The following is an 18,190-nucleotide window of genomic DNA, read 5'->3' as shown; positions in this document are numbered from 1 at the left end:
TTAGCTAGGATAGTTGATTTATTATTCGGTTTGTATTATTCTTTCGAACCCTCCGTCGAGAGGGCGAATATGTAATAAGTGTGCATGTGTGTGTGAATGTCTTCCAACCCCACGTCTTTCTCCCTTTTACTTATCTGCTTTTGATGGTTAGTTTTAGGTCATGTTCAATTAACATACCTTATGTTAGCATGTTTGCATACATTCATTCGTATTGCACGCATCGGGCTCGGTGCATCATACTAACTGCATCGTATTTTAATTCCGAGTTGAATACATGTTATCTGTAGCATCTCATATGCCATCTTAGAATAGCCGAGCCTATCTTAGTTGCATTTTGCATGTGTTACATTAGCCATCTTAACATGAACTAGGATCATGCATTGATTACTAACTAGCTTCTGTTTTAGCTTGGAGTACTCGGTGAGTGTTTATGCTTTAGCATCCTTACATGTGTGTGAGTGACTACCATGATAGCATGCTTGCCATGAGGCTAACTGCTTATGTGATATACCTGCCTGAATACCTCTGGGTGAAGGTTGGATTATTTAAATTGGAACAATTCATCGATTGCGAGTTTTAAAGCCCACTTGAGAGTGGCAAATCACCGTGTTTTCCAAGCCCACTTGAGGGTGGCAAAATCCGCATTTTAGCCTACTTACGAGTAGCAAACCGCTTTCAAAAACAAACATGAGATGTTTTGTTCCAACTTAGACGATCCAGTCTATACTTGTATGTTGTGCGCATCACGTAGCAATTCTAGGCTAATAAACCGGAATAAGAGCACATATGTTTTCAAAACAAGATACCATGTTAGTAGTGGCCGATCTTTGATCGGCTGAGCGGGGGTGCTCATTGCATGACCTTCCCCAATCGTACCCAAGTTCCAGAGCCGAGGCAACTTTGGTGATGACGAACACGTGGCCTTAGGCACGAGTCAGGGTTTCCTAAATTCCCCCAAAATAAAATATTTAGGTGGCGACTCTGTATCTGGCAAAGCAGTCCATGTTTGGCACTTCTTTCTAAAAATCAGTTTTTCAAAACGATTTGCCGGATTTGGACTCTTTGGTGATTTATCAATCTCGTATTACACTTTGCGAGATTAGATTAAGAACTGTGACACAAATGAGTCCAAAATGTGGAGTAGCATGGGGGCCTCGGGGCGCGTCCACAGGTTCCGTGGTTGTGTGTTGTTGTCTATATCTCATTTTCGTCCTTTAATCCTTTGTATTTGATCTTTAGGACGTGTCGGGTTAGTTTGGAGCAGGTTGGTTATGAGTTAGTACAAGTGGTTGTTGCACAGGATTTTGCTTCTTTGCTCAATCGAGGCTTTTGTCGCTCGAGCGAGCCTTGGGTGTCGTCTCTTCGCTCGAGCAACGCTTCTTGCGCTCGAGTGAGCAAGTCCTATGTTTTATGTTCCTTCGCTCGAGCGAGAACTCTTGCCCTCAAGCGTGCTTCCACGTTGCAGACCTGCGGCTTTGAATTGCACGCTCAAGCGAGGCTTCTTGTGCTCGAGCGAGGTCCATTGTTGTGTCTGGTCACTCGAGCGACGACTCCTTCGCTCGAGCGAACCTCGCATATATCAGATCGCAGCAGCAGTTTTCTTTCTTACTTTTTGATCTATTTTTATCTCCAAACCCTAAATCCGACTATCTGTCTCTCTAAACTCTCTCTCTCTCTCTACAAATACACCTTGTTCTTGGGTCTCTCTACCCTAGTCCCATTGTAAAAAAGGTAGAGCTTGGCCTGGGCTATCCTTTGATCCGAAAAAGAGTGGATTTGGAGCATCTTGAGTTTCTCTCTTCATCTCCTTTGAGTCTCTCCATTTGAGGTAGGGTTAATCTACTCTTTAATATGAGCTTTGACATAAATATTGGTTATTTTGTATAAATGGTGGGATTTGAGAAGTTTGGGTGAAGTTAGGGTTTGAGTTTCAAATGGTAGAAGAGGAGTTTTCATGTTTTTAGGTTTCATGGTGTATGTGAGGTCTTGAGGTTGGGTTCATTTGTGTATAATTGATGAAATTGTGTTTTAGGATTTGATGTTTGAAAAGGGGAAGGTTTGCCCTAATTGGAATTAAATAAATTATTTAGTATAAATATGAAATTGATTTGAGAATTATGAAATTGGAGGAAATTGTGATTAGATGGTGTAGTTGGGCTAATGAATCACTCACTTATGGATAATGTGATAAATTATCTATTGAGAAATTTATTTATCTATCTAGATATATCTGTTTTGGGCTATCTGTGGAGGATAGCCATGATTGTTGTAGAAACTGCATGATGATTAGGTGAATTGAAACTAATCAATTGGAACATGTCATTGAATATGATGGTTGGATATGAACATTGAATATGTGTTATATTTGGTCATTGTATATGACAATGTGCTTTAATACATTGTATATGTATCATTGTTTGGGAGGAGATAGGGGATGTACTCCATATATGATTTTGTGCTTTAATACATTGTATATGTATCATTGTTTGGGAGGAGATAGGGGATGTACTCCATATGTGATTTTGTGCTTTAATACATTGTATATGTATCATTGTTTGGAAGGAGATAGGAGATGTATTCCATATGTGATTTTGTGCTCTAATACATTGTATATGTATCATTGTTTGAGAGGAGATAGGGGATGGACTCCATTGATTATTAAGTTGGCCGGAGTGTCCAGGATGAAAGTCCTGAAATCTTATATATATTTGAAGGATGTTGATGATTGAAGTGCTAATAATATGAGTTGTAGTCTCATTTTGAATTGTTTGGATAAAAATGAACGATGTCAATGCATTGATTTGAATAAATAAATGGAAGTGGATTGAAATATGGATGTTAATGTTGGTTAGTGATGGAAATGGTGTAAGTTGGTTTACATGTATTAAACATTTATCGGATGCTAATGTTTTAGTTAATTCTCATATACTATTTAGCATATCTCTACTGGGCTTTGGCTCACCCTTTTGGGACACCATTTTCAGGTACAGGAGACATGCCGCCTCCAAGGTCTTAGTGTGGGTGGTTTAGGAGTTGAAGACTCCATTTTGTTATCTTGTTTTGATGTTTAAATGTATATTCAAGCCAAAGGCTTTCTGTGTATAGAGTTAGGACTCTCTTTTGTTATAACCAAGTTATTACTTGGAAAGTTGTAAGCTCGCAGGGCATTTAGTTGTTTAATACCTTTGTAAAGAATATTTTGATAAATGGAATATGTCACATTTCTATTATGTCTTATGGAATTTATGAATGGATGATTATGTATTATTTTGAGGGCATTACAACTTGGTATCAGAGCGTACCAGGTTTTAATACTTTGGGTACGTAGGAAGTGGTTAGTACCACAATGGGTTTGTCTCGCTTGTTAGAGACTTATGTATGATGTTATGTGTTTATATGATAACATGCTTATGTGACTATATGGGTATGGAATTTAGTTTCTAAGATGTTGATCAGGTCCATGGGTTTCTGGGAGTCCTGTTGGAAAGGCACTTGATCACTGTCGTTTCTAACTGGAACTCTAGCAACGCCACAGAACGGTCATTAGCCGGAAACGAAATTCATATGTGTTTATGTGATTACGTGGTTATGTGGAATGAATTACAGTTGTCCATTGTATTAGGACGCGAGTGATATAGCCTCAACGCATATGTAAGTATGCTAATATCTTTGTTACCTTCACTAGGATGCCTAGATGTGGAAGTGATGATTTCCCTCCTTCCACGCGGGAAGAGTTGCGGAAACAGTTTGTGGAGTTATGCCAAGGTACTACACCTTTGGCACAGTTTGAAGCATGGTTTGCTAACCTGTCGAGATTTGCTCCAGAGTTAGTGGAGACTGAGGAACTTCGTTGTTCAGAGTTTAAGAATAGGTTGTGTGATGATATCCGAGAAAGGATTGCTGGGTCTTGGCATAGGAGTTATAGTGTGCTGTTGAAGGCGGTAGCTCATGTAGAGACATCGGTGCTAACCATGGGACAAAATAGGGAGGAGGCCATTTCGGCGACTCCTGTAACTCGGGGCATTGGTAGGCCTTTTAAGTGGCAAAGGAGTTTTAACCCACAACAGTTTCAGAGAGCCCAGTCTAACTCTACCTTTCCAGTGTCGAGTCTAGGTTCGGGAAATGGTAAGCAGAGGGATGTCACTTGTTTCAAATGTGGTCAGTTGGGCCATAAGTCTCCGGCTTGTCCAAGGAGGAAGAGGGAAGGGTTGATAGTTCAGCTAGTGGTTGCACCACCAGGATCATCTAGCCAAGCAGGATCTGGAACAATCGAGTACTCATTAGGGAAGCAGTCATTGGGATCCCCATCAGTTCAGAGCTTGAACCAGTCACGTACTTGGGAACCACTTACTTACTGGGTGTGTAATCAGCCGGGTCATATCAAACATTTCTATACCCAGCCAAGCACTGCTCTACGGACAAAGTTTTAATTTGCTTCCGTTTGGCCCCTTTACTCTGATGAGTTTTGTTTTAATTGATTTGAGGTCGTAAGTAATCTCGCAATTACTGGCCTCTTATGGCCTTAACCCATAGGGGCGAGTTTGGGTCATGACAGGGATACTGTAGATACTCAGCAGGTCCATGCTCCTCTGCAGCAACCCCATCACCGAAGCCGTCAGCTCCAGGGCCTGCCCAGTGTACTCGATAGAAGCCTGCAAAAGTGTTGAGGCAATTAGTAATCTGCAGGATATCAACTGAAATGAAATAAATGTACAAAATGAAAAGAATTGCATGTACTGGGGTCGAGCCCCGAACTCCGACGAGCTCATGATCAGCCGGAGGAGGAACGATGGGTATCTGATAAGTCTCCCCACCCTGTCCTCGGTATGTCATAATGGTGGGCAAGTCTGGCCACTCTGCTCTCTATCCCCTCCAAGAACCACTCTTGTCACGGGCCTGAGTCGCCCTCGATGCTTTCGCTCCTCCTACTGGAGCTGCAAACCTCTCTCTCTCACCTCAGCAAGCACTGGACAGAGGTCGCATGAGATAAGTCTGGATGAAGTCGGTGTAGTCACCATCATCTCTGAAAAAGTCGGCGTCCCAACCTATCATGAAATCGATCATCTCCTGCGGAGTGTACCTCTCTGTATGCCTCATATGGGTGGGAGGTGGCCTCGGGACTATCTGCTCTGGCAAGCCGAGGGTCTGTCGCAAGAAGCGCTCTCCCAAGTACCACGCCCGGCAAACTGGACCCTCCAGCAAAACTCGGAATCCGGCAGTCTCCCGAGCACCAATGTACTGGTCTCTCACTGCGTCAGGCAGCACTGTCCAGGGCCACCAAGTGATCTGCAAATGACAAAATGTACAGTTTGTTATCTACTGTTGAAAGTGCAATATAAAGTAAGAATACAGATGAACTGTAAGGTTTGAAATACCTCTGTTGCGGCTATGGTATCAAAATATCTGCGGAAGAACAAGAAAGACTCTCGTGGCCTCCGCTCGCACCTCACGTCATATCTGTGAGAATATGGAACAACGAGGGGTATCTCCACCTCTGGCTCTAGAGCAAGCCTAAAAAAGTAGGCATACACCCACAACTACAGAATGTAACAAGGTAATAATGAGTATGTTTATCAGTAAAGCGGTATGTAGATAAAGCAAAAATCAGAGAATTGTGTGCAATGTACAGCCAGTGTAAAGCAGATCGTGTGTGTGCAGTGTGTACAGCCAGTGTAAAGCAGATTGCGTGTCATACGGTGTATATGGTGTACAGGTAGTGTAAAGCAGAGCTGTAAAAACAGAAGGGAAAAAGGTACCTCCCAGGCTCGCCAGTAGCCTCCTAGTAGATGCCCGCTCTGACGAGATGAGGAGCTCATGTACCCGTACAGTGTGGCCAATCCTGCGCCACCCCATTCATAGCGCCGGATCTAAGTCACGTCCACCAGCGCGCTCAACAGATAGAGGCCAACAGTGTTCGCCCAGTCGACGAAAAGAGTAGTGGCCAGCATGAACATAAGGAACCCTCAAGCGTACTGCTCGACCTCCTCGCGGGTCGTCGGTGTCTGTGCTCTGAACTGGTCCTCGAACCATGAATACCTCACGAACCCTGGCCGAAAGAAAGGTGGACAAGCGCCAAGTAAGAAGATCTGGACAGCATCCCACCTGCCCATGTCGGTGTCAAAGGGGATCAGATCACCCCATCCTCCGATGCCAGTGAGCATGGAGAAGTAAAAGGGAGTCATCGTCATCTCCCCTGCAGCAGAAAGGTGGAAGGAATCGGTGGTGTCCCACCACGTCTCCACTAGCGCACTAAGAAAGGGCCTACTCGCAGTGAGGCGCGAGAGTCCCATGCAGAAAATGCCGAAACCGACCTCGTCGACGATATGGCAAACCTCGTCAGGTAACTCCATATGCTAACCCCGGGCAATGGTGTTCCCATACCCCCGGAAGGCATGAGAATCTCCCTGTGTTCAAGACAAACAGATGCGAAGCAGTGTCAGAAATACGGTGTTTGAATGTGTTCAGAATTGATAAAGATGAAGTGTGTGTTCATATGTTCGAGTTGACATAGATATCATGTATGAATCTACTCAGGGTGAACTAAGCATGCAGTGTACAGGTATATCTGGGTTTATCAGATAAAGAGCAGTATTGGCTATCCGAAGTATATGACCTATATTGCAAAAAGTATAGGGAAAGAGTATACCTCAGTGGCGCCATAGGACAAGTGTAGCTCCGGCTCGCGTAGCAAGAGCTCCCCTGGCTCACCTCGCGCGAAGCTCCTGAACTGGCGAATACTATCGGAAGGCAACACATGTACCTCAGGCTCGTACATCGCCGGGTCGAAAGGTCAAACACTGAGTGGCAAAAGCTCGAACTCGGGATCTATCTCCATCCCTAGAGAAGCCCCACCCTCTAGAATATCATCCGCCATCTCGAGAAGAGGGAGAAAATGGTTGAAGGTATGGAAAATAGGCGAGAATGCCAAAAGTCAACCGAAAGTCAACCCCAAGGGGTGAAAAATGGAAGAAAATGTCGAGGCTCGGAAGAGGGCACGAAAACCAAGGATAACTCGGGAGAGACAAACCCCAAGTGGTGGAAATCAAGAAAAGAGCACCGAAGACACTTTCAATCGGTTCAAAGTGTGTAAAACAACGAGGGTTTCACGAATCGAAAGTTGTGGGATGCTTGGAAAAATGTGTAAAGCTCGGATTAAAGGGAGGAAAACAATCTAGAGAGTGAGGAGAATGGATTTCAGCAAAGGAGAAGTGAAAGTATAGGGTTTGAAACCCTATACTTAAAGACCCGAGGTGAATGGACAAAACTGTCCCGAATCTGCCACTTTTGGCCGATCGGCCAAATTGTTAACCGATCGGCTAAATTGTTGGCCAATAAGGTTGTTTGATGGTCGATGGATGGCCGATGGCTTCCCCTTGTGGCCGATGCACCTCCAATGCCCTTGTTTGGGGTAGTTCTGTTGATTGGTACCCTCATCTCTCAAGAAAGTGCAAGAAAATACACTTTTGAAGCTTAAGCGGCCTCCGTCATGACCTCGAACCGTGTCTTCCGTGTGCGGCACTCAATACGCATGAGGTGTATCCTTTTTCGTATCCTTTTGTATATTGCAAGATTCGAGAATTGCTTTTGAATATTTTGCATTACAAGTGTTTTGTCATGTTTGTAAGATGCGTATTTGTTATACACCTTTTCACTCTTACATTGAGCATGCCTCATCTCATTTTGAAGTCGCATCTCAACATTGTGGATAACATGCCTTTACCATGCTTACATTGAATATGTGCATCTCTATGTTGTTGCATTGTCATGCACACCTTACTCGCGTTGTCACGCACTCTTAGGTTGCATTGTCATGCACCCCTCCATCCGCGTTGTCACGCACTCTTAGGTTGCATTGTCATATACCCCTCCATCCACGTTGTCACGTACTCTTAGGTTGCATTATCTTGCACCCCTTCATCCGCGTTGTCACGCACTCTTAGGTTGCATTGTCATGCACCCCTCCATCCGCGTTGTCACGCACTCTTAGGTTGCATTGTCATGCACCCCTCCATCCACGTTGTCACGTTCTCTTAGGTTGCATTGTTGTCACGACCCGAACCCGCCCCCTATAGGTTAAGGCCATAATCGGCTAGTAATCACGAGATTATCTACGGCCTCAAACCAAATAAAACAAAACTCATCAGAGTAAAGGGGCCAAACGAAAGCAAATTTAAAACTTTGTCCATAGAGCTGTGCTTATATGTACACAATAACATTCCAAACATTTGTATGTTAATAACTCACATCAAAATATGTACTAACACAGAACACTGTACATACAGGATCATACAAGTTTAAGTCAGTTGAATCCAAGACTTATATACAAAAGTAGTCCAATGCTTTCGCCAACATAACAAAACTATCAACAAAGGACAAAGGCAAAGACACGGTTCAAGGCGAAGACAGTCTCACGCACGTTTGGGCTGACTCCTCAAAACTCTGACTGTTTCTCACAATTTCAACGAGGCTAGTTCTGGACGTCCCTTGGCTCACCTATATGTGCATGAATGAGCGTGAGCGAAAGCCCAGTAAATAATATCGAATAAGGAAGATACATAAGCAATCTTTGAAACAGTTACAGCAGACAGCCTTTGGCCAATCACTTGTATCAATCGGCCTTCGGCCCAATCATTTATGTCAATTGGCCTTCGGCCCAATCATTCATGTTAATCGGCCTTCGGCCCAATCATCAATGTCAATCGGCCTTCGGCCCAATCATTTATGTCAATCGGCCTTTGGCCCAATCATCAATGTCAATCGGCCTTCAGCCCAATCATTTATGTCAATCGGCCTTTGGCCCAATCATTCATGTCAATCGGCCTTCGGCCCAATCATCAATGTCAATCGGCCTTCGGCCCAATCATTTATGTCAATCATTGTCCACTATTCAAATTAATGAATTTACAAAACTTACATAGAAGTAAACAATTGGACAACAACATATTTCAAATATCTTGTTAAGATAATATTCACAGTGATCGGCTTGTGGATTTGCCCTGGAGCTTGACCCTACACATCATATAGCACATATGAGTCACAAACAATTCAATCCATTCTTTAATTCACATATTCCTCTTTAGGCTTCATTCTTATCTCTTTAACTGAATTACAATGCTCAATGTATGCCTAAGAGTACTTAAAAGTGAAAGACAATAGAAAACGAAACACAGAAGCCCTTTTCAAAATTTCAGAAAACAGGGCCCCCGCTCGAGCGTGGACTTCCCCGCTCGAGCGGACCCATGAGGTCTGCAAAAGTACTGGTTACATCAATTTCACGCTCGAGCACGAACTCGGCCGCTCGAGCTGAAGATCTGTCTACATAGCTCCTCGTTCGAGCGTGAACTTCCCCGCTCGAGCGGACGCCATGTCTACAAAATATGCTAGGAGCAGACATCAAGAATTCTGGGTTTTCCAGAATTTGTTCTTGAGCTCAATTCGACCTCCAAAGGTTCCAAACTCATAATTTTGGCTCAAACTTCATATATACATGTACTAACATGGTACAAACACTAAATTACAACACAATGGAGCTCAATTTCACAAATTAATCACATGCATGTCCCAATCTACACCAAATTCACTTTCAGCATAACAATTTCATACATTCAAGCTCATACCTCTTATGAATGGTATATGCATGTGAGATATAACTTCGATTTCAACTCAAATTGTACAAATGGTGGTCACAAGCATGGATTCTAGCCACAATTTTACATGGATCATATTTTTCATGATCAATTATGCAAATTCATGGTTATTATGCACATGCATGCATTCCATGACTTCAAATACAGCAAAATCAACCCAATTTCCTTATGATCAAACTAACTCGTGTTCTTGACCATTAATCAAACTTGAATGCACAATTTACAAACAAAAATCCATGAGTCAATGGTTGGTTACTCACCTAGGAGCCTTGATTCTCACAATTGTGGCCAAGTCTTGCACCTAGCCTTCCCAATTCACAAATTATAAGCCAAAATACACCAAGATGCCTCCTTTCCCTCTCAAGGTCAGCTCTCTCTCTTTCTAAGACACAAATTCTGATTTTTGAGCTCAAGTAAGTGAATTGGGTGTAGTGCCTTTCCTTACATAAGTCCCACTAATTCCAATTTATTAATACAAAAAAATTGGGCACTTAATCCGTTAATTTAATCTAATTAATTTGATCTGAATCAATTTCTAATTAAATTTCACCGTAGGTTCTAAAAATTATGCCAATCACAATGGCGTAATCAATTTCGGGTTCTGTGGCCGATAAGGCCTTCAATTTAATTTCCAAAGTAGATAATCAAACAGATATCCCTACGGTGAACAGATAGAAATTCAAAACCACATATTTTCACATAATGGCACAAAATCATATCAAACACATAATCATATTCATATTAAGGACCAATTAACATAATAAGGGACAGGGTTATCACAATTGTCATGCACCTCTCCATCTGCATTGTCACGCACTCTTAGGTTGCATTGTCATGCACTCCTCCATCCACGTTGACACGCACTCTTAGGTTGCATTGTCTTGCACCCCTTCATCCACGTTGTCACGCACTCTTAGGTTGCATTGTCATGCACCCTTCTATCTGCATTGTCACGCACTCTTAGGTTGCATTGTCATGCACCCCTCCATCCGCGTTGTCACGCACTCTTAGGTTGCATTGACATGCAGCCCTCCATCTGCGTTGTCACGTACTTTTAGGTTGTATTGTCATGCACTCCTCCACCCGCATTGTCACGTACACTTAGGTTGCATTGTCATGCATCCCCTTACATACATTGTCGCGCATCTCTCTACTTGCATTGTTATGCTTGTCCTAGTTGCATTGTCATGCATCCCCTTACATGTGTTGTCGTGCATGTCTCTACTTGCATTGTTATGCTTTTCCTAGTTATGCACTCTTCACTTGCGTTGTCATGCACGTTTCGCCTGCATTGTTATGCACTCTTTCAGTTGCATTGTTGTGCTCACTTCGGTTGCATTGATATGCACCTCGTTACTTGCGTTGTCACGCACACTCATTGCATTGTTATGCACCTTTTCACTTGCATTGCTATGCACTTTTCCCTTGCATTGCTATGCATATTTCCATCGGCAACATATGTGCATGCGTTTATCTTGTGTTGATATTGTATCTTGATATAGCGTTGATCATATGTTCCTGTTCTATTGTACTTGTCAAAATCTCTCTTTTGTGCAGGCACGATATTGTATGTATGGTTCGTTTGAAGTTGGTGAAACCAGATGATATTGTATGTACGGTTCATTCAAGAGAAGTTTCGGTTCAGTTTGACTGCTACCCTTCTCCACTCTCATTTGGCATGCGTTTGGACGTACCTTTCTCCTCTCGCGTTTGACGCGCGTTTGGATGACTGCCCTTGCATGCACAGTCCTTCTTCTTTTGCGTTTGACACGCTGGGAGGTGTTTCGCTTGAGACTTTGGGTGTTCCCGATAGTTGCTTCTAGCCTTCTCCGCGTGAGACACAGTGATAATTGTATAATTTTCTTACATCCTTTCTATTGAAATGAGTGAGACTGTTGTTTCTTACTCGCTTGCTTAAAATGTTGTATTTGTTTTGCATGAATGCTTCATTATAGCCCTCTTTGCATAATCATAAGTTATGTTCTGCATCGTGCATGTCTTTTGCATTTTGCCCCTGCCTGCGGGTGCATCTTATTGTTATCTTGTATGTTTGTCCAAGTCTTCGGCCTTGTCAAAAATGGGTCGTCTCTAGGTTTTGACATTCACTCCCGTCATCTTATGACTTTCGAGTTCTGTCAAAGAGGGCAACTGTAGACACCCCATTTTTGACCGTCCTCAAGACTTGGACATCATCGTTTGAACACTCGATGATCATCCATGCTCGTGTTCATTTTGAGTTTCTGAAGGTCTCGGCCGCGCGCCTTGCCTTGGAGCCTCTCAACTTGTCTGTTTTGTGCTTGGTTGTGGACCAAGAGCTTGTGGCTTTGTTTCTGAAGGAAGGGGGTGGCTTGTTGGCCAGCCCTACAACCCATCAGCCAGGCCCTGTGCTTATCGGTCCCTCCTTCTTGCCATCGGCCATAAGTGTTGGCCGGTCGACACTCTTTTTGGTCGATCAGCCATTTTTTTGGCCTAGACCCCTTTGTTTGCTTTTGCAAATATTTTTCTTCCAGCTGGTGCCAGCTGTTGGTCACTTGGTGTATCCTCCATACACATGTATGGATGGATTTTAACAAGTTCCAAGCTTGCTCAACAAGCTTGGGACTTGATTTTCTATAAGAAGGGAGGCCCCTCTCCCTTTCCAGAGGTTCTGAAATTTGATATACAAGATATATATCACTCTCTCTATATTTGCACTTGTTTGTGCTCAAAAGTGTAATTTCTTCACACTTTTGCACTAAAGCACCTACTCAAACACCATACTCTTGTTACTGAGGGACTTGAGGGTTTTGTTTGAACTCAAAGTTTGGTTTTTAGCTCAGAAAGTTGCTGGAGTTGCCTCTTTGAAGTTGTTCTACAAGGCTGAGTCACTAACCCTCTTTTAAGCTTTGTGTTCATTGCTTACTTAGCCTTATTTGCATGCTTATTTTGGCTTAACTCTCAACTGTAAAAAGCTTCATTTTCATGTGTTTGAAATGATTTCTTAAGGTCTTGTTGGTGTTGGGGGTGGTCTACCCTCACTTGTGCCTTGTTTTGCCTTGTTTTGGGCCACCTCTTTAGGCTTTTGTTTTAGTCTTTGCATGACCTTTCAACCACTGAATTCCAGAGGAATTTCAGTGGTGGAAAGTGTATTTTGAGGTCTTAAATAGAAGAGGGTCACCCCCTCTCCTTGTGTCTTGCATACTTGCATAGATGGCTCATCAAAGTGGTATGTTTGTCTAGCATGTATTGGTTCCATTTCAGCAAGTTTTTGGTGTTATTTTAGCATGCCTCTACTCTATTTTAGGTTGGTTTGATAGCATCTTGCATGCTTTACATACTTGTAGTGCAACCTTGCATAATAGCCCAACATGCATCATGTGTTTGGACCATCATTCTAGCATGTTTTGGCTTAACTCCAAGAAGCTTTTGGCCATGTTTTATCATGGTTAAGGTCTGATTTATGTTGTTTTTGTCATGCATGCATTGCTTTGTATAGTCATGGTTCATTCTAGCTCATTAGCCTTGAGTTTCCAAGCCACTAGCATGCATTGCTTGGGCTATTCACATGATTTGGCATCATTTCACACGTGATTTCAGTGCATGTAGTGTGGTCATACATTTGTATTTGTCACTCTTTCCATGCTTTGGAAGGTTCATGCTTTGTGCCTTAAACATGAGTCATTGTGTATGCCTTCATGCCTAAGCTTGCAAGCTATCATTTCAGTGTGTTTTTGGGGTTATTTTGCCATGATATAACTTTGATTTTTGTTGGCGAAGCCATCCCATGCTTGGTCTTCGTAGGTGTAGTGTAATCCTCCCTTTTGGCCTTGCATATTTCATGCTTCATGCTCACCATGCTAGCTTATTTTGGATTTCTTCAATGCATGTTTTAGTCTCATTTTGACATGTTCTAGGACTTTTTTGGGTTGTCTTGGCCATATGTTTCGTGTTTTGTAGAGCTATAGTGCAAGTACCTATGCTAGCTTCAAGCTTTGAGCCCTCTTGCATGCCATACTTGTGTTGTTTGAGTGGTTTGACACCATTCCATACATGATTTCAGAGCTTATAGTGTCATCACACGTCCATGCTTTTCACTCTTTAAGTGCTCTTAAGAGTTGCATCTTTGTGCCTTAATTCTTGAGCCAATTGGCATACATGCTTGTCTTGCCTTTTCATGCTCTTCATGCCATCGTTTCCGTACTATTGGCCACTGTTTTGGGCATGATTGAGGTATGTCCATATTCGGTCTAAGTCCATTGAGCATGTGGTTTGAATGTTGTTACATGCTTGTTACATTGCCTCATGTTTGCATGCCATTAGCATTGATAGGTTGTTCATGTTGCATTGCATTGTGTGTGCATATGTTGCATTGCGTTTAGAATCTTGTGCATGCATTGCATTGTGTTTGGATAGGGTGTTAGTCCAAACACGAGAAACGAGGGACATTTCATACTTGAAGTGATGAAACATGCCTCAATTTTCAGTCACCGACCCTCTTGATCATGCATGATAGAGGTTAAGGCATTTATGTGTTTTTGTGCATTCATTTTCCATTGACTTGTGCAACTCGACCTCTTTGGCCATCATGCATCGAGATGCATGATTGATGGCTCGAGAGCCGAGCACTATACTCCTTTGAGCTTGAGACATGATAAGGAGTGTGGTTGCGCACACATTTTCTTGCAAATACACTGACATGCCGCTATTAGTGCTCTGTTCCAGCAAAAGGAGAAGTTTGCAGGAAGAAGTGGCCGATCGGCTATCAAGTGTGCCGATCGGCTATCAAAATTGACCGATAGCCTTGAAATTTGGTCGATGACTATGACACATGGCCGATGGCCATTCCTCTTGGCCGACCACCTCTCAGTTTGTCCATGAGGTGGATCAGAAGTATTTTGGAGGTTAGCATGATTTTCAGAAGTCTAAAACAGTGCAAACAAAGGCATCACGAGGCACGGTGGTGGATTTCCCAGAGGACGCGACCAAGCATGCATTATTCATCATTCCAAGGTAGAGCTGTGGCAGCCTGTTTAGTTTCTTACTTATTTGGTTTTGTAATTTAATTAATTTGATTAATTAGTTAAAGTTTTGTAATAGTTAATTAGCTAAGTTAGTTAATTAGTTATTTTGTAATAATTAGTTTAATTAGTGTAGCTAGTTAGCTAAAATTCATTCGGACCCTCCGTCGGCACACTGTTGTAATAAGCGTGCGTGTGTGTGATGCATGTCTTCCAACCCCACGTCTTTCTCCCTTTTATTTAAGAGCTTTTGATGGTTAGTTTTAGGGCATATTTCAATTAGCATACTTATGTTTGCATGCGTGCATCATTCATCTGTCTTGCATGCACCGAGCTCGGCGCACCATACAAATTGCATTGTGTTTTAATTCCTATTTGAATACATGTATCAAGTGTTGCATTCACATGACATCTTAGAATAGCCGAGCCTATCTTAGTTGCATTTTTGCATGTGTTGCATTAGCCATCTCAACATGAACTAGGATCACACATGATTTCTAACTAGTTCTCTGTTTTGGCTCGGAGTACACTGTGAGTGTTTATGTTTTAGCATACTGCATGAGATATATATGTTGCCATGTTAGCATGCTTGCTATGAGGCTATTTGCTTAACTGATATAACTGCATGAATGACTGTGGATGAAGGCTTCATTGCTTAAGTTGGAACAATTCATCGAAATGCGAGTTTTAAGCCCACTTGAAGTGGCAAATCACCATGTTTTCTAAGCCCACTTGAGGGTGGCAAAATCCGCGTCTTAGCCTACTTGCGAGTAGCAATCTTCAAACCGTTTTCAAACAAACGAACATGAAATGTTTTATTCCAACTTTGGCGATCTAGTCTATACTTGTATGCTGTGCGCATCACATAGTAATTCTAGGTTAATAACCAAAATAAGAACACATGTGTTTTCAAAAACAAAATATCATGTTAGTAAAGGCCGATCTTTGGTCGGGCGAACGGGGGTGCTCATTGCATGACCTTCCCCTCTCGTACCCAAGTTCCCGAGCCGAGGTAACTTTGGTGATGACGGACACGTGGCCTTAGGCACGAGTCAGGGTTTCCTAAATTTCCCAAAACAAAACATTTAGGTAGCGACTCTGTATCTGGCAAAGCAGTCCATGTTTGGCACTTCTTTATTAAAATCGATTTTCCAAAACGATTTGCCGGATTTGGACTCTTTGGTGATTTATCAATCTTGCATTGCACTTCGCGAGATTAGATTAAGAACCGTGACATGAGTACGAACTGTAGTACCTAAGAACAAAACGATTCACGCCCTTACACGCGGAGAGCGAAGTTCCGGGCGATCTACAAGTGCACATGATGCACACCATTTGAATGTGTGCACCATAGTGTTTCCCAACATAAATTATTGACTAAACACACGCGCGCGCGGGCACACGTACATATATATATAATTTTCCTTTTCTCCGTGTCATGCTAAATTTTCTGTTTTATTAATAAATGTGTTGTAATATATTGACGCCTAATAAGTTCTTAAATTTTTAGACACCACATGTATTATTTAGTTTTTAAAAATATAACAAAAAATTTAGAAATGAATATTTTTAAAATGTGAAATTATATAAGACTAAAGTTACATTGAAATTTCCTTTTAAAAGTTTTTTACTTTCAAATTAGAAAAGAGTTAGAAAAGCCTTCTTTCTTTCTTTTTTGACTTTTTATTTTGAGGATTTTAAATTTTTAGCATGTGTATTTACTAAAATTTAATATTAAAAAAATTAAGAGATTTAGATTAATGTTTTAGAGCTACTTTAGATGAAAAATCATTATAGTTTTCTATCCCACAAAGCAATTTTGTAAAAATTTGTTCAAAACAAAGTCAAAAAATAAAATAAAATAAAATAAAATAAATAGTTTAAATTTAATTTTTATCCAAATAGATTAAACAAAAAAAAATGACAATAAAGTGTACATAGGATTACAACCTTGCGTAGGTTTCATTATAAAAAGAAATAATTAATAAATAAATAAATAATTAAAACAATAATGTTAAGAATACAAAAATCAAACACATAACAAAATATAACCCTCTCACAAGGGATAGGTCCCACATATATGTGAGTCCCACATATGTTGGTCCTATCTCTTGTAAGAGGGTTGTGTCACATTCTGTATTTTGTTTCTGTGCACATAAACTTATTCTAATAAAATTGAATGTAGCATAGAAAGAGGGAAAAATGCAAGAATACTCACTACCTGATGAATGAGTAACGAACCCGCTAACATAATTAGATTAATCGATAAGAACACATATCAATCACTCTTGCACACAAACTCCCAAACCATATATTTCCAATCGTACTACATGGTGCATCTAATCACATCCTACTCTCCAAAACTCAAATGCAAAGTGTATACACACATATACATTGGTGCTCCCATTACAGTCCTCAACTTTGTTCCTTTTGTCACTACAACACGGGACTTGGGGTTGCTACGCAGTAGCAACTGTTGTGCATCGAAATGACCTATTTCGGATCCATTTTGATAATCTGAACCATTCACATTTTAGAATACATTAAGTAAAACATGTCTGCAAAAAATTAAGTTAATTGGATTTCGTTTACCTATTCATCCACTCACATTTATATTTATTTTAATACTTTAAATCATAGTTATTATTTATTTTTGTAGATACAAATGTGAGTGGATGAATGGGTAAACGATGTCCGATTAACTTGATTTTTGGCAAGTATGTTCTACTTGATGTATTCTAAAATGTGAACGGTTCGAATTATCAAAATGGACCCATTTCGATGCACAACAGTTGCTGCTGCGCGGGCCGCGCAGCAGCAACCCCAATTCCTACAACAGCACAAGCCTATGAAAACTTGAAAACCGAAATTGAAGAAGAGGAGGAGAGAAACGGAAAGGTAAATATATGTAAATGAAAGAGTGGAAAGAAGTTTGAGAGAAGGGATTGTGCCTTTGGTGGAGTTTTTTAAAATTCAAAAAATCAACAAAAATAAGGATTGAGTGAGAAGAATAAGCCACGCAAGAAATAGAGTGAATTTATAATTATCAAAAATCAAAAAATTTAATTTAAGACTTTGGAGGTATTAGAGAATTTCTCATTAAAAATCTCATTTTCCTTAATTTATAAATAGATAGGGGCAGGGAAAGACTAGTACACACCCATATGTACCTTTTAACCATAAATAAAATAAATAAATAAATAATGTCATAACTCCATAGTTTCGGAGTCATAAATATAAAAAAATAAAAAATAAAAGTCATAATCAAAAATCACATGAGGTATAACCAAAGATCTCATAAGTCATAACTAAAAAAAAATGATCATAATTAAAGAAGAAAATGAATTTTTCTTTATTTATGTTTTTAACATTAAAAAGCATCTTATAGATATTTTGTTTTGTTTAAGCTCATAATGTTATCATATATCTGAGCCATTGGGCTTCACCATAAAGTCTATTTTGATAATTTAATCAGTTTATTTTTATGCATATGTGAACAGATTATTCATGAAAATAAATAAATTGATCCCATAGTAGTAGTCTTAT

The sequence above is a fragment of the Camellia sinensis genome, chromosome 1 (genome assembly GCF_055761805.1).
Source record: "Camellia sinensis isolate YWXY chromosome 1, ASM5576180v1, whole genome shotgun sequence".
NCBI classification, from domain to species: Eukaryota; Viridiplantae; Streptophyta; class Magnoliopsida; order Ericales; family Theaceae; genus Camellia; species Camellia sinensis.
The sequence above is the reverse complement of the archived record's forward strand: the minus strand, read 5'-3'. Positions refer to the sequence as shown.